Below are 24754 nucleotides of genomic sequence, written 5' to 3' on the forward strand. Positions count from 1 at the left end.
GGAATTCAGTTGGAGTCAGGTGTTTCTCATCCTGTTACCTCTCTTATAATACCTGGCACGCTCATGCATGCTCAGCACCTAGCACAGTGCCTCGTACACAGCAGGTGCTCAATAAATGGTGAATGAATGATTTTCTAAAATAAGAGTTTGGAACAGTTTACTATCAAAGGCCTTTTTCAGCTCTGTGATTTGTTGCTTTGGAAATATCTAAAAAGTTGCACTGGTCTTTTGAGAGGAAGGTCATACAACATTTATATTCCACTCTGATACCCTTTTGTTGAGACATTGACCTCCCGTTGAAATGTGCCCCTGGTTTTAAAGAACTTCGCTGTGTCCTTCGCTGGTATTATAGGACCTCCTCACCACCCTTGGGTCATTGTGCTTGTCATTGGGGCCACCTTCCTTGATTCATTCTACTCCAGTCAAAGCAGGGCAGTTGGAATGCTATTAATTCCTCGGAAACCACTTGCATCGTTTTATTCCTCTCCTCAGGGTAATTGAATGGGTTTCTAGTGCTCATTGTATCCAGTCTAAATGCCTCAGTTCAAAGGACCATTCGTGGTCCTCCAGGAACCCGCTGCACCCTGCTGTTGTCAGCCTGTCTTCCTTCTCCAGGCAGCCCAGCTCATTGTTATCCCTACTCCCGTGACACGTGGCACGGTTTCTGGGCCTTTAATTGATGCCACTATTCTTCCCGACTTGCTCAGCACTTGCCCAGTTCATGTCATCCCTGAGACCCAGATTTGGCCATTCTCTAGGGCCAAGGCCACGGTTTCCAGTTTTACTTTCCCATTTGATTCCTTGATTCACCAATTCACGGTCTCTTCTCTTCTCAGAAGCCTTTATGCGTTAAAATCCTCGCCCTGCAGTGGTGACTGGCTATTCCTCAAAGGCTTAACACATATTAATACAGTTTGTACTACATTATTCTGCGCTCTTGAATATTTTTGATCTCCTTGAATTGCTTGTAAATGCCTTGCTGTCATGAGCTATTGTCTTCTGCTTCTTTGGAAACTGCTCATGGTAGTTGTTTGCTTATAGAGCTACTCAGGCAGACATTTCTTGAATGACAATGGCATTTTCCAAACAGGATTGTAGACAACAGGGACAGTGAACTTAGATAATGATGGTGAACTTTTTCTTCTTTTTTCTACCTAGCAGTAGTCTGCCAAGAGAGGAAAGTACATCAAAGTAGTGTTGAGATTAATTCCCAGGGGAAAGTTTAATTGGTCCCAGGGCTTTCCATCATTCTGTACCTGGGCAAAGGCCATTATTCTTAAGGGCAGCTTCTTATCACTGCCTTGTTTCAGTGGGTGATACTGCCCTGACGTGCTGGCTGTGGGGGAGGAAGACACACTGTAGAGAAGAAAAGTACTGATTCGGGTCTGATGCAATCCTCAGCCATTGAGCAGCAGCCCCAGTGTCACCTCCTAGAGCAGACTCATGAAACTGAAAACTGGGAAGGGTCTTTTGAGGTTACCTTGACCACTCCATCCATTCATACATACATTCATGCATTCAGAAAATATTTATCAGAAAACTACTATGTGCAAGGTTTTCTACTAAGCCTCATCAAGGGGCTGTTAGGAAGCATGAAATCCAATTTGGAGAGCAGACATCAATCGAGTGGGGCTCACTGAGGGTTGTTGTGATCCCACAGCTGAATGGCCTGTCATGCAGATTTTTAAAAATTGGTGCATTGCAATGGAGAACGGGTAGCTCTGCACAACCATGGTGTCTAGATAGCCCTGAACAGAGGAGAATGAGTTATGCTAGGTGGTTACTGGCTCAACAAAGAGCAGGTTTAATCCAAGGGCAGTCTTGACATCCTCAGTGTGAATGAGTACTTGGGATAAAGTTAGATAGACCCTGGGTACAAATCCCAGTGTCACACTTTTTAGATCTGTGACCCACTGGTAAGATGCTTAACCTTCCTGTGTGTCTCATGTTCCTCAGTGGTATAAAGATGTTAATGACTGTTATGGGTTGAATTGCATCCCCCTCAAAATGCATATGTTTAAGTCCTAACCCCCAGGACCTCAGAATGTGACTGTATTTGGAGATAGGGTCTTTAAAGAGGTAATTAAGGTAAAAAGAGGTCATATGGGTGGGCCCTAATCCCGTATAACTGGTGTCCTTATAAAAAGAGGAGATTGAGACACAGACACACACACACAGGAAATACCACGTGAAAACACAGGGTCTATAAGAAGATGGGCATCTACAAGCCAAGGAGAGAGGCCTCAGAAGAAACCAACACTGCCAACACCTTGATCTGGGACTTGGCAGCCTCCAGAACTGTGAGAAAATTAATTTCTGTTGTTTAAGCCACCTAGGCTATGATACTTTAAGGCAGTGCTAGCAACCTAATACAATGACAATCACCTGAAAAGATGGAATGACTCAAGAAAGCATGTAATGTAATGTTTAGGTTACAGTGTGTGGCACACGGCAGGAATCCTGGCGAGGCCAAATAAAGCAGGTTTAGGCTAGAGTCTCCATCCAGGTCTCTACGTTCGTGTTCACGGCCACAACCACTTTCTATGGTGCTCTTTCCCCGCACACAGACTCGGTGCCTGGCACACAGTCATGTTACTAGATTCTTTTATAAATAGCTCCATTCAGTGTCAGCAACTTCTCTTCATGTGTCGCCTGTCACGGGACAATGACGGGCTCAGTTGAGAGCACTTTTTCTCTTCCAGGCCATGGTGTTGATTAGACCTGAGCCCTTCATCCTAGGAATGGCCAAAGGACTTTATCCTCAGTGTCCTACGGGGTGATATTTGGGGCCACCTCATTCTCAGCACCTCAGACTTCATCCTGATCAAGTGTCTCCACTCTCTAAGACCTTGGCTTTTAGTCCAGCTGGCGTGTGTGCACAAACGTCCATTTGCCTGATCTCTGCTTGGCCATCCTGTGGACATTTCCAGAGCCAAGTACACGTTGATTCCCTCGTTTCTATCTCTCTGGCTTTCTCAGATGTGCTCACTGTTGTTGATCTTTATGGGGCTACTCGCCCCCAGGGCCTGCACAGTACTAAAATCACAACAGTGACATCAGCCACTTGGGTGTGTGGGTAGTCAGTGGGAGGCAGCTCCATCTGGAAACTAAAAAAAGAAACAAAATCCTCTTCTTTGACTTCCCCCGGACTTTCTGTATCTTTGCAGGTAGACAGGGCCAAATAAGGAATTTACAAATTGACACTTTTTTCCCAAAGCAGCTTGATTTTTTAAAAAGTTCCTTTGATTCCAAAGATCTGGGAGCAGGGAGTCAGGTTGGCTGAGAAGCCAGCACAATTGGAGAAAGGCGGGGGAATGAGGCGTGTGTGCCTGGAGTCCTGTGTGCTTGGAAAGTCTCAGTCATGTGCTGCAGATGTAGCCGTAAACCCCAGCAAGAGGAACCCTCGAACCATTTCCAGCTGTTAACACCTGGAGACTTTCTAAGTTACAATGAAAAGAGTATCCTTGGCAAGCCAAACTTGACTTTGTGAATTTCGTTGTGTGGCACTCGAATGCTTTGCCTACTCACCTGAGCACTCCCTGTATCTTACTGATGGTCACACAGTAAAACGATCAGGCTGCGTGTGCCAGAAGGCAGCTGCGGTCTCCGGAGGTCTCCCTGTAGCAATTGGCAGAAGGATGACAAGGAGAAAGGCACATCCAGCTAGTGTTAGGACGGTGAAAAGGGAAGCCGCGGTGGCCGTTCCACCTTCTCCTTCTCATTTCTTTATTAGTCATAACAGGCTTCAGCTAGAATTGGTCTTGGGTGCCAATTCTGGATCTCCTAGAGATGACAGCATTCTGACTTGGTGATGGAAGCAATGATTTCTTCTTCAGGCCACTTTCAATCTGCAGTGGTACCAGGGTGCGAGCTGGTGTGGGGTCTGGAAGAATCTGTGATGGTGGCTGCCTTAGTGTGGAAAAGGGCCCATTCATGGGTTTACGTCTGTGCATTTTGAGGAAAAGAACTTCTTTTTTTTTTATAATTTTATTTATTTATTTATTTTTTCCCCCAAAGCCCCAGTACATAGTTGTATGTCATAGCTGCACATCCTTCTGGTTGCTGTATGTGGGACGCGGCCTCAGCATGGCCGGAGAAGTGGTGCGTGGGTGCCCGCCCGGGATCCGAACCCCGGGCCGCCAGCAGCGGAGCGCGCGCACTTAACCGCTAAGCCACGGGGCCGGCCCTGGAAAAGAACTTCTAAGATGGTGGGTTAGTTGTGCAAATGATCTAGGACCCAGGTGTCTTATCTTGATTTGCTGAATCACTTCTTTCTTTAAAGCTATTCAGTCAGTCTTTACTAGAATCTCCCCCACTCCCTCCAGAGAGGAGTCTGAAATGACATCAGGATATTTGTTTAATGTCTTCATGGGGCCAAGACTGACTTGCCCCGGGTCACACATTGAGTTCTTGGCAGAGCTCTGGGACGGGAACCTATGACTTCTTTCCCAGCCTGGTGCTTTTCCCCTTATTCTGAGCTGCTTCTGCTGCTTTCTAGGAGTTCTCACCTTTCTGCTCCCGCCTCTGCACTGCTGAAAGTGCCTCTGAGAAGGAGTTTTCCTGTTCTCTCCAGGGCTCTGAGAAGGCCCTTTTTAGCCACTGGAGGCGGTCTGCTGGAGGCCTCTGCTGAGATGTGGGCTGCTCCTTGTGATCCGTGTTTGCTATAATGGGAAGCGGCCCTCAGAAGAGAGAGACATGCATTTGTATGCAGCTTTGCATGCAGCCAGTCGATGGCGTTGAAATAAACGCAGCACTGATCAAACTACACACAGCCAGCACATCGTGGGGAAGACGGGCCAAAATGGAATGCTGATTTTTCTCACCGTCTGCTTTAGAAATCCTCTTCCTTGCCGCCCACCTGATGTTGTTAACTGTTAGGGGCAGTCTAGCATTGTGATGGAGTGCTTAGATTTTGGAGACAGCCTTGTGTTCAAATCCGTTTATTGGTGGCTGTATTTTCCGTTTGTAATCTGTGGAACTCTTGAGAGAAGCTACTTTTCTGAGCTTCAGTTCTTTCATCTTTAAACTGGGCATGTTAATGACTAGCTCATAGACTTTTAGAGTTAAAATAATATATGAATGTAACGTACTTTGCACAATGCCTCACATATATTCAGCATCCAGTGGTCGGTAGGCGCTAACCTCATCAGCAACAGCATCATCATTATTGTTGCCTCATTGACTTGGACGGATGTGGTAGTGTCTATCGTGAAGTACCCAGTCTAGAGCCTGGCCCACGGTTATCTTTAATAAATGAAAGCTGTTGTCGTGGTGTGGGATAATGAAAAGATCTGAACCACTTAGCAGGTACAACAGAACTGGAGGATTCTGACACTTAGATTTTTCTCCCAGGGCCGGCCCCGTGGCTTAGCGGTTAAGTGCGCGCGCTCCGCTGCTGGTGGCCCAGGTTCAGATCCCCGGGCGCACACCGACGCACCGCTTCTCCAGCCATGCTGAGGCCGTGTCCCACATACAGCAACTAGAAGGATATGCAACTATGACATACAACTATCTACTGGGGCTTTGGGGGGGAAAAAAAAAGGAGGAGGATTGGCAATAGATGTTAGCTCAGAGCCGGTCTTCCTCAGCAAAAAGATGAGGATTAGCATGGATGTTAGCTCAGGGCTGATCTTCCTCACAAAAAAAAAAAAAAAGATTCTCCCAGCCCTGTTTCAAAATAACCGTATTGCCTTGAGCAAGTCGCTTTACTTTACAGGACTTCACTTTCCTCATCAATCAAATGGGGCCAAGTGGGCATTGTGTGATATTGAAAAGAGATAATGAGAAGGGAGGTGCCTAGCTCAGTGGTGGAATAAAGTTGGGGTTCAATCAACAGCTGTTGGATCTGAATTGCTGGTGACACCCACGTGGCTCTTTCTGGAGAGTAACTGCCAGTTCATCACAAAAACTATAAATTGTGCATACCCTTTAACTCAGTGAGTCTATTTTTAGGAGTATACTGTCCCCGAATATAGATTCCCAAAGAAAAAGTGGAGCAGGGTGGAGTGGAGCCTGTCAGAGTGGTTCCTAACAGTGCTGTTTAAAATAGCTCAGAATTGAAAACTCCTCACATGCCCAATGTTGTCAGGCATTTTTGGTGTTTTTAACGCCATAGAATCCTCTGTGGGCTGTGGGGAATGTCAGATGCGTGGAAAACGTACATGGCTCTCAATTTGTGGGATGTCCCCTTTGGCAGGGAGTTGAGCGACAGGAAGACAACAAGCCGCTATTTTCACTGAGGCCCGGAGAGGGTTAGTGATCTCTGAAACCAGCCCTTCAGTCCGTGGAACACTCCTCCCCTGGGTTCCCTGCTCTGGCCCCAACCAGCGCACTGCCTTGGAACCTCTGCAGTGCCGGGCCCATGGCCTCAGGGGTCTGGTGGCAGTGCCAGAACAAACCCAGCTTGTTCAGATCCGGGGCTGCTTGGATGCCACCTAAGCGATTCCTTTGGCATCAAGTGACATTTAGCACAAGCGTAGCTGGCAGAGGCTCTGAAGATGTATGTGTGTGGGGAAGGGTGTGACGCAACAGTGCATAGGAAGGGGAAGGAGCCTGGAGGCTGGCTGGAATTTTAGGTTTAAAGGCCTTTCTCTATGGAGAGGGGCACATGGATTATCTCCTCTGCCTGGGTTTCTTGGATGGGCCCCATGCCTTGCAACAGCAGTGCTTGGGGAATGGGGCTTGGTCACCCAACACTCGGGGGCCTCCCGGCACCGAGAGTGCTGCTCAGAAGGGTGATGATTGTCCTTCCTTAGAAAAATCCAACGAGGGAATGTTCACCAAGCTTTTGGCCCCGAGTGAGCCCTCAGTAACTGTTAGCTGCCTTCCGCCTTACTGGAGGCGAGCAGGGGGCATCTATTTGACTGTGGTCTTTTTAGGCATATGGCGGTCATCTGGCCAGGATTTTTGAGAAAACTCCCAGTTTCCAGTACAGCCCAGCTGTCCGCACATGCATACTCCCACTTAATTACAGCTCTACAAATATAGGTATGCAGCTTTGAAAACATTTAAATGGAATTTTGAGGGCTGGAAATAGTTACGTATACCAATAGGTTATTCCTTCTTTTCATAAAGTCATTATAGTCTATGATACAAGAGATGAGGGTCAATAAAATGGGGACTTAGACATGTGGTAATTCCTAAGAGTTAAGATCTAAAAATTTGATGATTCAATGCTTTAGCATGGACAATCTTAGTGTATCATCCCTCTGTTTAATGTCCTTTAGCAGTGGCTCCACATTGAGGATGAAATGGAAATTCAGCTTGATACACAAGTCTTTTCATGATTTGGCCTGTGGCTGTCTCCTCAGTTGGTTTCATTTTTCTGACATTTGTCTTTGACGGTCCTGAAGATGTACCTCGAACAACATATTGTGTTGGTTTCCTTTTGCTGCTGTAACAGATTACTACAAACTTAGCAGCTTAAAATAATATGAATTTATTTTTTTATGCTTCTAGAGGTCAGAAGTCCAACATCGGTCTGTTTGGGCTAAAGTCAAGATGTTAGCAAGGCTGGTTCCTTCTGGAGGCTCTTGGGGGAGAATCAGTTTCCTTGCTTTTTTTTAGCTTCAAGTGGTTGCCTGCATTCTTTGGCTTGCAGCCCCTCCCTCCATCTGCAGAGTGCATCACTCCAGTCTCTGCTTCCATCATCACACCTACTTTTCCTCTGACCCTGACTCTGCCTGCATCTGTTTTATAAGTATCTTGTGATTACATTGGGCCTGGCCAGATAATTCAAAATAATCGCCTCATCTCAAGATCTTTAGTTAGACCTACAAAGTATCTTTTTCCGTATAATATAACATTCACACATTCCAGAAATTAGCACGTGGACATCTTTGGGGGACCATTATTCAGCCTACCCCAGTGGACTTCTCTGGTCTTTGTACCTAGTGTTCTTGCTGCCTGGGACACCTGTTTCTGCCTTCTTTGCCAGGCTCATTCCTATTCACCCTTCAGAGCCCCTCTTCTCTGCAAGAACACTTCCTTGGACCTCCTCCCTCTCCTGTCCCGTTGATCTGGTAATGTGCCTTCCCTCCTTGCTGACCTGACATCTTGAGCCTACACTCTTAGTAGCATTATTACACACTATTTTAATTGTAGGTGTATTTGTCTACCTGTCTCAGTAGTTCTTGGGGGTAAGGAGCACATGGTAATCACCTTCTTATCCCTACCACGTAGACTCATGGCTGCACATCGTAGGCACTGGTCGATGGATGCCCAGGAAAATGGGACCAGGGCAGGAACCACGCCTCCCACCGTGGAGACATCCCAAGGAGAAGCCCTACTTCCTGATTTCCACACAGCTTTGTTGGCCTAGAATTGCATTTCCTCCTGGGAACTGAAGTCCGTTGGGCTTTGGCATGTCAAGGTCCCATGTTTTCCTGTCCCCTCAGCTGTCTAATTCCCTCTTTGTTGGGCTGAAGCAGATTAGCCTAAGTGAAAGCGAATAGACAGTTTCCTATTAACATTTATATTGCTTTTCTTTTCTATTTCTTGGCGAGGCTCTGAGGACTGGGATGGCTGCGGAAAATGTTCTTTCATCTGAATAATGTCCCTGTGGGGGGCTGGATTCTGGCTTTTGGCTGGGCTGTGGAGGAGAGTGGGTGTGGTGGATTCATGAGTCTGGGGAAAATTAAGGCACAGAAGTCAGTCCGGAAACTGTGTATTGCATGCCCACTGTGTGTCTGCTCTTGCACTAGGTCTTGGTATGTGGAATGATCTAGTGTTTATTAAGTGGTTCTTATGTGCCAAGCATTGTTCCAAGTGCTGTAATTTTATCATCTCTTTGACTTCTTAGAACTGCACTGTGAAATGCAGGTCCCATTGTTATCTGAGCTTTACAGATGGAGAAACTCAGCCAGAGAGAAGGCACTTAACATGTTCAAGGTTGCACTTTAGTAAGTGGCTCGGGCTCCAGATCCCACCTTGCAGACAGGGAAGACCCAGTCCCTCTCCCCAAAATGCTCATGGTCTGGAGGTGGCAGTGCACCAAAGGGTGAGTGGGAGATCCACAGGTAGTCAGAGGTTTTGAAGGGCATTCCAGGCAGGGGGGATCATACAAACAAAAGCAGGGAAGTGTGAAAGTAATTATTTTGTTCAGGGAAGAATGAGTAGCAATTCAGGGTAGTGTAGGCTGCTTTTAAGATTGTAGGAAAGGTTGACAAGGAGCCAGAGACCTGGAGGGATAGGAGAGTGTAGCTGGAGAATGGTTTCCCAGTCCACGGCCTGGAGGTGAGCAGCTGTAGGTGAGGATGCTGATGTCTGTAGTAGTGTCTCTCAAACTGTAATGGGCATACAGATGTCCTGGGATCTTGTTAAAATGCAGGCTCTGATTCCTAAGGCTGGGGTGGCCTGAGAGTCTGCTTTTCTGACAGGCTCTCAGGTGGTGCGGATGTGGTTGGTACCTGGATCACACTTTGAGCAGTGAGGGTGTAGAGGGGAGTGCAGGCGCCGTGGGATGAAGATGCTTGGGAATGATGCCCTTACTTTGCTCTCAGGCTATAGGGTCAGATGGGTCTATGATAATGTTCTCAAGAAGCATGGCAGTAGATGGAGAGGAAAATGAGGAGTTGGGGGTAAAGGTGTTCAGCCAAGGAGGAGGAAGGACCTGGAGTTGTGCAGATTAAAAGGAAGCCATCTGAAATAGAGCGGTGTGTCAGTGATGATTAGGCTCAATAGCGTGTGACAATAGGTCCCCATAACAATAGCTTAGACCAGAGGGAAGTTGATTTCTCTCTCACATCCAAGAGGACAGGAGGTTGGCAGTGTAGGGTCGTGTGGTGGTTTAATGGTCTCATTTAGTTCCCAGAATCCTATCTTTCAGCCTTGCCATCCCCAGCTCTAGGCCGAGGCACCTCAGTGTCCAATATGGCGCTTGGGCGTCAACGTCCTTGTTGTAGGCCAGCAGCCAAGAGGGAGCAGGGGAGAAGGCCAGGAAGGGCACACGTCTCAGTGGGAAGACTGCCTCTGAGTGGCCTCCCTGAAGTCTCACAGCCGCTCTCGGCTGCCATAGAGGCTATGAGATGGAGTTTTCCCTGCTTTGCTCCCCTGAATGTACGCAGGGTGCTGTTCCTAAGCAGAGAAGAGAGAGTGGATATGGGTTGGCAACTTTGCCACAAGTGGAATCCATGGGGAGAACTTAAAAGGGGGGGAACCTGTTGAGTTAATCAGGCTCTTAGAGTGCACCTGAGTGACAGCCCTTTGGGCTCATGGGACTCTGAATCCACTTGTGCCCTTTGCTCATCCTACTTCCTCAGTGTATCTCTCTCTTCTGTCCTAGAAAACCTGTCCAAAACCTTCTCACCCTACAAGACAGCTCCACTGCCACCTCCTCCGAGAAGCCCACCAGAACTCTTGAATCAGAATCAGTCCTCCATCCCTTGAACAGAGCGTGGTATCGGCACCTCCGTCAGCCCTCATTTCATTCTGATTTGTATCTTATTTAGTCATTTGCACATGTACTTCTTTAGATTGTGAGACAGCTTTTGGCTCCCAGCACAGTGCCTGGTGCACGGTGAATTCCCAGGGCATTTTAGTGAAACGTCAGTGAATAGTTAAACTTGAGTGATCAAGCTGGTGGTGTACGGTGCTAGATATTTTTCCTAGAGCATTGCTTCTCAAACTCGAGTGTGCCTCAGAATCAGCTGGAGGGCTTGTGCTAACGACTCCTCTGCCCCCAATTTCTGATTTAGTAGGTCTTGTGTGGAGGTGGCACTAAGAATGTGCATTTCTGACAAATTCCCAGATGATACTGATGCTGCTGGTCCTGGGACAAGCCTTCCAGAACCACTGTCCTTAAGAAACACACAGATTTGCTGCTTTCCCCCACTGGAACCTGCAGTGTAAGTCAGGCCTGAAAATAGACGTGGGAATTAAATACAGGGAAATTAAGTCAATGGATGAAACAATGGGGGAATATTTGGGGTCAAGAGTGCTTTTGGAGTCTTGTTCTCCATTTTTTTCCAAAGAAATTTCCTGTTTCACTTAATCTCAGAGGCTGCCAATTGTAAGACGCACCATTATTTTATATAAAGCCAAGAAATTAAAAAGGCATTTAATTAAATGGTGACACAATGCTTTCTTATCCTTTTGACTCTGTCTTTTATACTTACTGAAAGAGCCCATTTAGATCTAATTAGATGGGTTTTTATTATATTTTACTGCTATGCCCACCTATAAGGAAAAATATTGGCAAATATATTGGTTCAGATATTATTAAAGCTTCTTCATATTGAGTCTCACTCTCCAAATCCCTCCTTGACTCAATGTCATCGCCATCTGTGTTTTTCTACCTTGTGCCATCCTCTGCACTATTGTGAGCATCCAATTTCTTATAAGAATCCTGCAAAGGCACTTAGCCCACTTTGCAGCTCTGTGGAGCCGGCCTCCTCCTGACTCCTCTTTCAGGCATGGTGCTGACACATCTGGCTCTCCGCCTCCTCCTGCCCCTTCCCACAACTATTTGGTGCAGAGGGTTAAAAGAGTGAGCCCCCTCCAGTGTCTCCAAGACTTTCACTGAAGTCACTGACGCCCGTTCTGCAAGTTCCGTGACTGCCAGCAGTGGCAGCTGTGTTTCCACTGCTCTGTGGTCCCCAGTTATCACCGGAGGCTTCTCGACTTCAGAAATGTTAGGGTGTGAAAAACAGTTTGTCTCAGAATCAATAACGTGTTTTCAGATGTCCACCACGTGCTAGGCACATGTTTTCGCTGTCATGGCTCTTCATATAACCTGTCTCAGTTAATATTTACAATGGTCGTCCATGGTTGGCATTGTGACCTCAGTTTTATAGATGAGGACTGTGGGTCCCCATTAAACATTTAGGCAGGCATTCATTCACTCCTCAGATAATTTATTGAACTCCTACTATGTGCCAGTCATCATTCCAGGCACTGGGAATACTGAAGTGGATAATTCCCTGGGGGGATAGTCAGGGAAGAAATGGGTATACAAGATTGAATCATCTAAGTGCTACAGAGGATGCTGGGTGTTAGGGAAGGCTTTGTGAGTAGACATTAGAGTGAAATGAGGGTACACACCATAAAGATATCAAAAGGATGCAGATTCTAACCAGAGGGAATTGCAAGTGCAAAGGTCCTGTGACAGACGTGTGCTTGTCTCATTTGAGGAACAGCAAGTCTAGATGTTTTTACCTACAATTCTGACACCAGATTCGTGGAGATTTCTTCTCACACCAGATCTGCAACTCTCCGAACAACAACTGGGTGTCCTAAAATTCAGTTCAATTCTGACACTAACTACCCAGAGTTAGTACAGACCCCACAGGTTAAGGGCTCAGTCCCACAAGACTGTCCCCACTTCAGACTGCAGTCACGAGTCCCGAGTTGCCACCTCTACTTCTGACCAACCAGCTGTAAATTCAGGGCGTTCCCACAACCCCCTCCTCTGGAACTCAGGAAAGTGCTTTACTTACTATTACTGGTTTATTATAAAGGACACAACTCAGAAACAGCCAAATGGAAGAGATACATAGGGCAAGGTATGTAGTGGGCAGGAGTTATGTATGCACCTTTTCCGGGCCTGCTGCCTTCCCAGGACCTTGATGTGTTCATCAACCTGAGTATCTGAACCCTTTCATTTAGGGGGTTCTATGGAGGTTTTATCATGTAGACACAATTGATTAAATCATTGGCCATTGGTGCTTAACTCAATGCCCAGCCCCTCTCCCTGGAGGTGGGAGGTAGGGCAGGGCTGAAAGTTCCAACCCGCTAGTCATGCCTTGGTCTTTGGGGTGACCAGTACCCATCTTGAAGCTATCAAGGGGTCCCTGGCCATCAGTCATCTCATTAGCATACGGAAGACACTTGACCACTGCAGAGATTCTAAGGGTTTGAGGAGCTCTCTGCCAGGAACTGGGGACAAAGACCAAGTATATGTTGATCACAGCAAGGAAGCCAGTTAAACTGGAGCAGTGGAGGCTCGAAGAGGATTTGATAAATGGCCCAAGCTGGGATGCAGCTGAGCTGGAATTTCCAGATCTTTGGGTTCCAAGGCCAGGGTTTGTCCACATGCAGGTAAGTGCGAGAAGCCACTGCAGATCACACCCTTCTCTGTTTACGGGAGTGAGTTTAATCTTTTAAGAAACAAATGTCTTGATTAATTCAGCTCCAGTGGCAAGGCAGAGCCGAAAAGTATGCTCATTGCTGTCACCATTGTGCTACCTAAGAAGGACCCACAGTGTCTGATTCCTGAGCGGCGGTTTAACCAACCCAGGTAGAGATAACTGCAGGTGTGGGGAAGCTGGCAGAGGAAATGATGGCAAAGAAATACAAACATTTCATTCCCAGTGCATGTTCTCAAAATAGAACACGGGACTTTCAAGTCTGTCTTCTTTGAAGAACATTGTCGAGAGGGAGACTCGGGGAGCGCACTGTGGGAAGAACGAACAGAGATCTGAGTTTTGATCCTAGCTCTGCCAGTAATTAGCCATGGGACTCGACTATTAGAGTTCAGTTACAGACAAGAGAATGCATGAGTTTAAAGAGAAGAGGATTTATTGCCATTATTAGGTGCCTTGCAGAAGTCTAGGAGAAGCTGCAGGCACAAGCTGAGAGCTGCAAAGAATAGTTCTCTGAACTGCAGAGAACCAGACCACCAGGGGAACTGGTCAAGCAGCTGATGAGAGAACTCCTCCTGTAAGGACCACACCCTGTCTGCTGGGATCTGTGTCAGCAGGATGGACACCATGTTTCTTGATACTCCTGAAGTTTGGAATTGGATACTCAGTTAGTTTGGGATCAAATTACAGATGCCTCCGAAAGAAACAAATGTTCCTCGCTCATGCTTGCCAGGAAAGAGCAGGGGCAGCAGAAGAGATGCAGCACGTCCTGATGTTCATTTTTGCCTCTGTAATCTCACGCAGGTGTGTCTGCTTGGTGGAAATGGAGTTTCGCAATAGGTGTCCTAGATGGAAAGGCATTTGGACAATGTCTGATGTGGCTCTCAATGTATGTAGGGGAAATATTAACACATCCTCTTGTAAGTGGGAGAGGGTCAAGGGACGCAAAAGGAGGTAAGGTTGCTGCACCTCACTCACTCAGTAGATGCTGATAAGTTATGCAGATATAATGCAATCTTTAGAGCAACCACTGAGAAAGCCATGCAAAGAGTACATTAAAAAACACCATAAGCAAATCAAAACGGAATTCTGAAAAATGTTCAAGGACCCCACAGGAAGGCAGGAAAAACCACAATGAGATGGTACCACAAATCCACCATGGCTAAAGTTAAGAAGCCTCACAACATCAAATGTTGGCAAGGATGTGGCACAATGTAATTTTCATACATTATTGGTGGGAGTATAAAATGGTTCATTAACTTTGAAAAGAAATCTGGCAGTTTCTTATAAAACTAAACAGACACCTACCATCTGACCCTTCAGTTTCAATTGTAGTCATTGCCCAAACTGAAAACAGCCCTGGTGCTCATCAATAAGAGAAGAGATAATAAACAAATAGTGGTATTAATCCAATGATGTATCACTCACTAAGCAATATAAAGAAATAGACAACTGATACATGCAACAATGTGGATGGATTGCAAAAACGTTATGCTGTGAAAAAAGGCTTACCCAAAAGAGTATATACTTCATGATTCCTAATACATAAAGTTCTGGGACAGGAAAAATTGGTTTATAGTGGAAATAAATCCAAAAAGTGGTTCCCTTTGGGGAATGCAGGCAGAGATTGACTGGGAAGAGGTTTGAGTAAATTGCATCATCATTCCAGAATGTTCTGTATCTTGAAAGGAGTTTGGGTGAGGCAGGTCTATGCATTTGTCAAAACTCACCCAATGGTCTGTGCATTGCATTGTATGTCCCTTTTTCCTCAAAAGAAAAAAATGTAAACATTATTGAACCCGGACTAATGCTGTGATACTGAGGTGCCTAGGGAATAGTGTGTTGATGACTAACTTACTGTTTTGAAATGCATTAAAAAAGATGGGTTGGTGGATGGATAGAAGGCTAGGCAGAGACAATAAAGCAAATATGGTAAGATGCTAATGGTGGAATGTAGGTGTGGGAATATACCTGTTCACTGTAAAATTCTTTCACCTTTATGGTGTGTTTGAAAATTTTCATAAGAAAATGTTAGAGAAAAAATGTTAAAAAAAATCCTAGGATGTATGGTTCCTTACTCTGCTGCATCGGGTAGTGGTTAGTTGTTAAGGAAGTCACTCCAGCTGTCTGGTGCTACTTTATTGGACAAGCACAAAGCACGAAGGACTCCAAACTTAGGTGGCTGAAGCAGCTGGGGTTGGGTGGGGTATAGTCTGGGTGTAGCACCCATCCATAGAAGATGCCCAGTAAGTACTTAATTAATCTGTTCCTCTTACTCTGTAATGATAGTCCCAAACTCTGTTTTCTTTGATGTTCCCATTCCTATTCCTCCACCCCAGAGTCAGTGCCAGCCACGCAAAGACTACCACTAGCCGTTTCTGAGATAAAGGTTAAGTGTAAACTTTCATCGTTGGGAGGGACCCTGGGGGACTACCTAACCCTGTTTCTTTTTTTATGAATTTATGTAAATCAATTTGCTCATGCAAAAATCTTAGCTGATTTTGTAGATAACAGTAGTGGTCAAAAAGTTTGAGGGGGAAGAGTTAGTACATTCATTAGTCAGTAGGCACCAAGTGATTCAAGCAACCTTAGAAATGTCAATGAAGTCTCTGCCCTCTGTCCTTTCAGATGGTCTGGCCAGCATCTTGCAGAAAGGATCACTACAGGCAGACATGGCAATATGACAGGGACCATTGCTGTCGCCCTAATGGCCGGCATCAGACAAACAGAAGTCTTTCCAAACAGTGGCTGGAAACAAGACAGCTTAGGGATCGCTCCTAGGATGCCGTCGCTAAGGATGGAGATTCCGATCTCTCGACTTGCAGTCCGTTTATGAAAAGGTGGAGAGAATCTCTAAAATATTTTAGCCAGTCCACATTTCTTGAAAACCCTATGTCACCTTTGATAGCTCTTTTCAAATATTCTGCATGCCATTTAACAAAGCTGCTGTGTCACCAAGGAAACCTCGTTCCAAAATTCACTAGATCCAGATACTGATAACACACACCCTACAGCAGGCTTGTGGGTTGAAGTTTTCCTAGTAGAGTGCCTCTTGTTTGTTTAATTGTCTTAAAATGCACATAACATAATATTTACCACTTCAGTCATTTTTAAATGTACACTCCGTGGCATTAAGTATATTCAAAATGTTGTGTAACCATCGCTATTTATCCGTTTCCAGGACTGGTACATCACCTCAAATAGAAGTCTGTACCTGTTAACCGGGAACTCCCCAGTTCCCCTCCCCCAGTCCCTGGTAAATTCTGTTCTACTCTCTGTTTCTGTGAATTTGCCTGTTCTAGGTGCCTTGTGTAGGTGGAATCATACAATATTTTTCCTTTTGTATCTGGCTTGTTTACGTGGCATAATGTCTTCAAGATTCATCCATATTGAAGCGTGTGTCAGAGTTTTCTTCCTTTTTAAGGCTGAGTAATAAGCTGTTGTATGTATGTACTGCATTTTGTTTATCCATTCACCTGTGGATGAACATTTGTGTTTTTCCCCTTTTGGTGATTGTGGATAATGCTGCTGCCCTTGTTGTTTTTTAATATCCACACTTCATGAAATGTACGTATCTCAACACCACATTTTTGGGGTGATGTTTGCATAGGGAAACTTTATATTTACATTGCAAAAATCAATATATAGTCATGCTTTGCTTAACTACGGGGATATGTTCTGACAGATGCATTGTTAGGTGTTGTCATTGTATGAACGTCATAGAGTGCACATACACAAACCTAGATGGTATAGCCTACCACACACCTAGGCTAGATGGTACTCATCTTATGGGACCTCCATCATATATTTGGTCCAACGTTGAATGAAATGTCACGTGGTGCGTGACTGTAATACTTTTAACAAAATAGTGTATTGTGATAAGTATTAAGTTACAGACCAGATACAATTGGTAGAAAATCGGAATCATGTACACATAGAGATTTTGAGAAGCCTCTAAGCCTCAACAAGACAGGGTTGTGGGTCTCGGGTGTTGCTGGTATGGAGAAGGACCACACTGCTGCATGCGCAGCAACTGTGAAGTGACAGCCGCATGAATGGTTTTCTGATCAGAAGCAGCGTTTTAAGCATTTCACATCCTAACAAGAGAATTTGTCACTTCTCTACAGGTGTTTTATGTTGATGATGTCTTCGTTTCATTTTGGGAAAGTGTGAGGAGGGAGTTAGCTTAACATGCATTATGAGTTTTCATTATAATTTTAATTTATAATTTTAATTATAACTTTTCCCATATAAAATCATGGAAAATTGGTTCTGTGTTAGCTTTTTGGCACAAAACATTTTACTTTCAGGAATGAGTTATGGAAACAACAAGGGAGATGCTTGCCTTTTAAGGTATATTACAGATATTATAACACTCCTCACTTTGACGAGAAGAAGAAATGTGGGTGCAGAGAGGAGAAGAGACCTGCTCCCCTGTCGTCCCCGGAGCTTCCTAGAGAAGAGGGAGGGGTTGGCCCTGCCAGGCCGTAGCTCTCCCTGCTCCCTTAGGGCTCTCCTGTTGTCTCCATGTCAGAACCATTGAAGGGACTGGTCCAGAGAGTGGGAGGAGGCTAATTGTTGAGGGGAGTCGTGGCCTTTGCAAATGCTTGTTGGAAACTAGCCGTGATGGGCCAGGACACATTGGGAAATGGGAGATTCATGGGGCTTAGCCAATTTTTATGTCTGAGTCTGTCGAGATGCGTGGCTGTGAGCTGAGAGGCATGTATTTTGCTTGCTGACTTGCCTCCTCCCGGCCTGCGACGGGCCGTCTTCCAGTTTGGGCTCACAAGCTTTCTTACTGCACAGTCAATATACGCTGGTGAGAAATGAGTCCAGGGGTACCGCCATGTCCAATACTCAGCCACGCTGCGTCTCTCTGTGATCAATGTCATGTGCGTGGCTTGTAGTATCAGGGCAACAACAAATCTATTTTTAATTCCCTCCTTTCTCCCATCTTTTAGAAAAGAGTGAAGCCACTCTTCCTGGCTGGCAACCTCTTCTCCTCCTCCTCCCTCCCTTAAAAAGTCAATTGGGTTAACATTTTGCAGTTGTGGCTCTGACTCCACATCTGCTTACAGCATAGCGTGTGGCTGGACTTTGGAGAGCAATTGCACGGAGCCTCTGTGGGGTTCTTATATTTATTTTCTTTCAATAACGTCCATAGCAAATTTACTTTGCTCTCCAGCCAAAGGACGATTCGTGCAACCCTGCCAGGGCTGCACTCTCAACCTGGGGCCCTCCCGAGGTGAGGGTCACGGGGTCTGCCGTCTCACTGGCTCTGGCGTAGCTTCTGGAACTAGGAAGGAACCATCTTGCTTGTTGAGGAAGTTCCAAGGCAGAGTCCACGTGAGCTATTGTGCAGTGGCATTGTGGTTCTGGACGAGTCCGGGAGAGTGTTGGGTGGTTGCATGCTGTGTTGGGGGAACAGCCCAAAAGGGACTGGGGGGAGGTGGGTGTGTGGGACCCCCTACCAATGTTGCCTTGCTGGCTAGAGGAACCCACTATGCAGGGTGGAGATGGTGCAAAAGCTGACTTTCAACTTGATTGCCTTTGTCAAGAACGTCTGAAGAGCTCTCTTGCCCGCCCTTTTTCTCTCCTCTCTCTCTCTTCTCTGGTCTCTTTGCCTTTTCACTGTCTCCCTTTCACCTAAGGGGGAAAAGATGCTTCTCTCTCTATTTGCTCCCTCTTTTCCCTGCTCTCCTTCCCTCCTTTCTCTCCCCCATGGTCTAGTAAAAGGAGCATCAAGTGTGTTTCAATTCTGCCTCCTGTTGATTATCAGGTGTGTGAACTTGGGGGCCAGCGTCCTCAAGAGTTACCTGAGGATGCAGACACCTACATCTGGGCTCGTTGGGAGGACTGGATCATAACAGCAGTCACTACAACTTTCATAGCCCTTCCGTTTATATAGCACTGACTTGTTCTACATGTGTACACAGTTAATCCTCAGACCACTCATGATGCAAGACTGTTAGCTGCTTTATAGATGAGGAAACCGAGGCCTACAGACATCAACCAACTTGTTGGAAGTCACGTAGGTGTTATATGGTGAATCCAGTGTTTGCACCCAGCCTGCCTGGCTCCACCCTGCACACCATGACGAGATTACCCACGGAAGCATCTAGTACATGGGGAGATGAGGGATGACCATTATTGAATGAACGTCTGTGGGTGAAAGGTCTTTAGCCTGCATTGTGAAAGATGTATATAATAAGTGTTTAAAGGATTGTTTATTCGTATCATTTTTCTCTCCATTTTAATTGTCCTTTTTTCTTCTTCACACTTTTTTTTTTTTTTTTTGCTGAGGAAGACTGGCCCTGGGCTAACCTCCGTGTCCATCTTCCTCCACTTTATATGGGATGCCGCCACAGCATGGCTTGCCAAGCAGTGCGTCCGTGCACGCCCAGCATCCGAACTGGCGAACCCCGGGCCGCTGCAGCGGAGCGCGTGCACTTAACCGCTTGCGCCACCGAGCCGGCCCCCCTTCACACTTCTTCTTATTCGCTTTTCTTGGATATTTGGCCTGCCTCTCCTTCCCCTTTCTTTTGGCCTGCTCTACTTTTTGGTCTCTCCAAATCTGTCCTCCCATCCCTCTGCTCTATGTCTGTTTTTTGTTTGTTTTTTTTCGTTTCTTCCCCACCCTCTGTCTCATCTCTCTCTGTCTGTCCGTTTTGGTACTTGCCAAACCAAATCCCACAACTCCATTGGAGATTGAAGACAGCTCCCTGACACACAGTGTGGCATGAGCGCCAGAAATCGTGCTAGCCTTGGGCCTCCCGTTCCAGGGTACACAGGAACAGAGGGTGGAGTGAGATTCCTTGGGCATCCGTCAGGGCCTGGTCGGTATTTGTTCCTGCTAGAAAAAACGCACCATAGGCGGGGGAGATCACTGGTGTGGGACTGGGGCTGAGAATTTCATCTCCCCAATGTCAGAAAAGTTCTGAGATGGGATTTTTGCGATCCTCATAACTTAGCCAGATACACACACACGCACACACACACGGCAGTAAATTTGTCAGCCCATACAGTAACACACAGTTCTAAATATGGGCAGGGTAGGAAGAGAGATGGTTACTGTGGGAACTATAATTTTTAATTTACTGACTTGGAGCTCTAAACCAGGGCTTGATGCTTAATGTGGTGTTTGTACATTTGGATATGTGTTCTGGAAAGGCATAAAACCTTGCGAAACTGGGGCCAGTGTTGAAAGGAATCACTGAAGGAGGTTCAAAGCGGGTATGAAATATCAGGGGGGTGGCACGGAGCCAATTAGTTTGCCCCTAACAATTGGAAGGGAAGAAGTAGACAAATCCTGGGCAGCCCCGCTCATCAGCATGGGAGGCTGACGGACCAACAAGGCCACTTCTGTCAAGGTCCAGGTGCGGAGACCAAGGTCAAGAGAGAAAGGATGAGAAGGCCGTGGAAGGAGGCTGAGGGAGCACAGGTTTTGGAGCCAGAGGTCTGAATTTAAAACAATGCAACGTGCAAGGGATTTGGACTCCAAAAATCTGAGTTTACAGAAATACGAACACTTAGGTACTGCTGCCTACGTGCCAGGCACTGTTCTCAGCGAGTCAAGACTCACTCATTTACTCTTCAGCACGTCTCCGTGAGGTCCCTTCCTGTCGCAACTGTACAGACAGGTGCACATTGCGGTGGAGAGGGCGGGTGCAGGGCTAAGATTTCATCTCAGGCAGTCTGGCTCGGGAGTCAGTCAGTACACTTAATTTGCTGTATTTCGCTGCATTTATTTATTTATTATTTATTTTTTATTATTATTTTTTTTGTGAGGAAGATCAGCCCTGAGCTAACATCCGTGCTAATCCTCCTCTTTTTGCTGAGGAAGACCGGCTCTGAGCTAACATCTATTGCCAATCCTCCTCCTTTTTTTTCCCCAAAGCCCCAGTAGATAGTTGTATGTCATAGTTGCACATCCTTCTAGTTGCTGTATGTGGGACACGGCCTCAGCATGGCCAGAGAAGCGGTGCGTCGGTGCGCGCCCAGGATCCGAACCCGGGCCACCAGCAGCGGAGCACACGCACTTAACCGCTAAGCCACGGGGCCGGCCCTATTTCACTGCATTTAAATCCTGACTTGACTTCCTAGCTGTGTTATCTTGGGTCAGTTACTTAACCTTTCTGAACCTTGATTTCCTCCCCAGTAAAATGAGGACAGTAACACCCTCTACATGTGGTTGTGGTGAATCTTAGGAGGGGATGAGCATATGGAAGTTCTGCAGGGGTGACGTTTTATTGTTTGCCATCGAGAGAGAAGCTGAGTGAGGGCCTTTGTTCGAGGAAGAATAGGACAAGAATTAGTATTGGGGTATTTTTACTCTCTAGGTGGGCAGCACTCATGTTGGCATCAGACCTACTTGACAAATAGATCCTCTTCCTACCTCCCAACTCCTCCATCCTCTGTGGGAGAGGGAGGATCAGCCCCTCGTGCTCCTCCCCTCCTCCCGTCCGGTCACACTTTCCCCAGCATACGATGTAACTGCGACATCGACATCTGCTGGGTGTTTTGGACTGGCACAGTGCCTGGCGTGGCTCTCTTGGGTGGAGTGGAATGGAATCACTCCTTGAACACGCATTCATTCAACAAACACTGATTTTGCACCTACTCTGAGGCACCTACTGTGTGCCACCCATTGTTCTCAGCTCTGGGGATAGAATCATGACTAAGACAGGCAGTCTTTGTCCTCATAAAGCTTCCTTTCCATCAAGGGAAGTGGAGAAGAAATTCTGTCAGCTACAATGAATGTTCTAAAAAATACTAATCAAGGTAAAGAGATGGAGACTGAGGGTCGGGTGGAGAGTGGGGTTTTAGGTCAGGGAGGACCTCTTTGAAGAGTCCATTTTGGAGCAGAAGCCTGAATGGAGCAGTGGGAGGGAGCCAAGCAAAGATGGGCGGGAAGAGTGTCCCAGATGGAGGGAATGACAAGTGTGGCTATCCTGAGGCCGAATAAGATTGATGTGCTTGAGGGACAGGGAGGAGGAAGAGATGAGAACAGAGAGTTAGGCTGATGCCAGACGTGGGGCCCCACAGATGCTAATAAGGAGATAGGTTTTTGTTCCAAGCGCATTAGCAAGCCGTTGATACAAGGTTGCCAGATAAAATACAGAATGCCCATTTAAATTTGAATTTCAGATAAACCATGAGTAATTGTTTAGTTTGGGCATAACTGGGCATGCTATATTTTTATTTGCTAAATCTGGCAACCCCACATCTGTGGTGTCAGAGCAGGGGCCTGCTGTCTGGTGAGAGCGTTGGCTGGAAGGAATTTTGCAGTCAAGGGACCAGAAAGGGGGCCGTTGTCCCCCAAGACAGAGATGGGGCTGGTCTGGCCATGGGGGTCCATGTGGAGGTGCTGAGAAGTGTTGGCATTCGGGGTATATTGTGACACCTATGGGACTGGGTAACGGATTGGATATGCCAGGGAAACAGGAGTCGGGCGGTGCTGGTCCCTAAGTTCTAGTTCATGAGAGGAAACATTGAGTCTCAGGGCGTGGTCAGCTGTAGACCAAGATGCCTGCTGTCTACCTGAGGTCTTGATGGGTTCAAGATTCAGGTGCCCACGGAAAGGAGAGCGATTTGCCACATTTTGTTGCCTCTATTTTTACACTCGGTAAACTTATACGCACTCTGTATAGATTATATGGGTCGATAGATACTATCATAGATGAATACATCATCTTTTGAGCACTTATCCTGTGCCAGACCCTCTACTAATTGCTCTCCACGTCTGTCTCCTCTTGTCTGACTCTCGCACAACCAGGTGGGGTCGTGCTGGGATCATCGACATTTTACGGATGAGAAAATCGAGGCAAATGCAATGTGCGTGCCACTTGCTTTTTTGGTTTCAGAGTTATTCCTCAGTTCCCTACTCACATGTGGGCATGTGAGTCTCCCAGACCCACTTTCAGCCCTCAGCAGGATGTTGTTTAAATGAGGGACATCAGGGGCCGGCCCCGTGGCTTAGCGGTTAAGTGCGCGTGCTCCGCTGCCCGCGGCCCGGGTTCGGATCCCCGGCGCGCACCGACGTGCTGCTTCTCCTGCCGTGCTGTGGCGGCGTCCCACATACAGCGACTAGAAGGATGTGCAACTATGACGTACAACTATCTACTGGGGCTTTGGGGAGAAAAAGGAAAAAAAAGGAGGAAGATTGGCAATAGATGTTAGGTCAGGGCCAGTCTTCCTCAAAAAAAAAAAAAAGAAAAGAGGAGAATTGGCATGGATGTTAGGTCAGGGATGATCTTCCTCAAAAAAAAAAAAAAAAAAAATGAAAGACATCTTCCATTGTTGTCCTGATCCTCAGTGTTAGCATTAGAACCCAGTTCTGTCTGATTCCACAACTTTATAAGCAGTGTTCTCGGTCTTTAGTGGGAATAAAAACCATCTAGGGGGTTGGTTAAAGATGCACATTCCTGAGACTCATGCCTGGGGTTCTGGTTCAATCGGACTGGGATGTGGCCCAGGAATCTGCATTTTGACACACCTCACAGTTGATTCCGATGCCATTATTCCTGTATTGGCTTTGAGAAACGCTGCATGACTTTGCCTTAATTATGCGCAACACAGAAAACCCCTGTTCCCCCAAGTGCCCCAGTGGGGTTTTCCTGGATCCCATAATTTGGGTATTAAGGATGCAATTTTGAGTGCAGTTTGATAGCATGTGCTCCTTGTTTCATGTTTTTAGGCATTTCCTCCTCCTTTAATAGATGCCTCCAGGAGGATCTGCTTTCAGCATTTCAGGCAGAATCGCTTTGGGTTTCTTTTGCATATTCATGCCCCCTCACATTTGCTCAGCACCTCCTGTAGTACCAAGGGGTTTCAGGTCCCCATCATGCTGTCTTCACCCTTCTTCTCATCTCTGGGATCTATGCCAGCTGCCCCCAGATGCTTTCCTGAGCCGGGTGCTCTCCCACCCCTCTCCCTGTGTGCACATTATAAGGAAGGATTCAGATTGGCTGTGTTTTGGTTACATGCTCATCCCAAGGGAAGTCTCTGCTATTAGGAGCTCGGAGAAGTATGCTTGGTCCGTGCCTGGTGGTTCCACCCCCGGCACCTGGAAATGAAGGTGACATGGAGCCTCAGCAGACATCATCTGGCACCTTGAAGAAGTGAAGTAAAGAGTTCAGAGCCTCGGCTGAAAAAGCGTGGGAAGAAAGGGAAGAATATAGCTGGGGGGAGCACATGGGATTGGCATCCTGGGGGAGTGTGTGGGGTTGCAGGGAAGAGAGGGCAGCGTTATATAAAGAGTGCTCTGCTTCTTAGCTATGCTTTAGCTGGCTTGGCAGCATTTCTCTTCATCCTTGGGTGTACCAATGAGGAACTCATCATTATACACCCAGTGACCCCCAGTGAGCGAGGTCTTGAAATTCCACAGTTCCTCATGGGGTTCTCTGCAGCCATTAACTGTCCCTCAATGGGCCACCCCCTTGCTAATAGACACTGCTACTCAGGAAGCCAGTGACTCACCAGACTAGGCCTCAAAGAGAAGGTTCTTGAGAGGTCCTCTATGGGTTTTTCTCCTGTATCCGTCTTGTTTCTTGAGGGTAGGTTGTGCCTATGGGTGCCAGGGACAAGAAGGATGTAAAATATATGGATAGCCCAGGACTAGTCTCTAGGTCTTTGCATTGTTATGGCCTCGATAATTATATCATGGTTCTCTTACG

The 24754-nt window shown here is 46.6% G+C and overlaps 1 protein-coding gene and 1 non-coding gene across 6 annotated transcripts in view; both read left to right on the top strand.

Moving 5' to 3' along the window:
- Positions 1 to 24754, top strand: part of LARGE1 (LARGE xylosyl- and glucuronyltransferase 1) — a 529018-nt gene that overhangs the window by 179243 nt on the left and 325021 nt on the right. The window lies entirely within an intron of this gene.
- Positions 6329 to 6466, top strand: LOC147913738 (small nucleolar RNA SNORA76). Its single transcript, XR_015556426.1, has one exon. It is a non-coding gene; the product is annotated as a small nucleolar RNA SNORA76 (small nucleolar RNA).

The sequence above is a fragment of the Ceratotherium simum genome, chromosome 25, assembly GCF_057802395.1.
Source record: "Ceratotherium simum simum isolate JZ-2026a chromosome 25, ASM5780239v1, whole genome shotgun sequence".
NCBI lineage: Eukaryota > Metazoa > Chordata > Mammalia > Perissodactyla > Rhinocerotidae > Ceratotherium > Ceratotherium simum.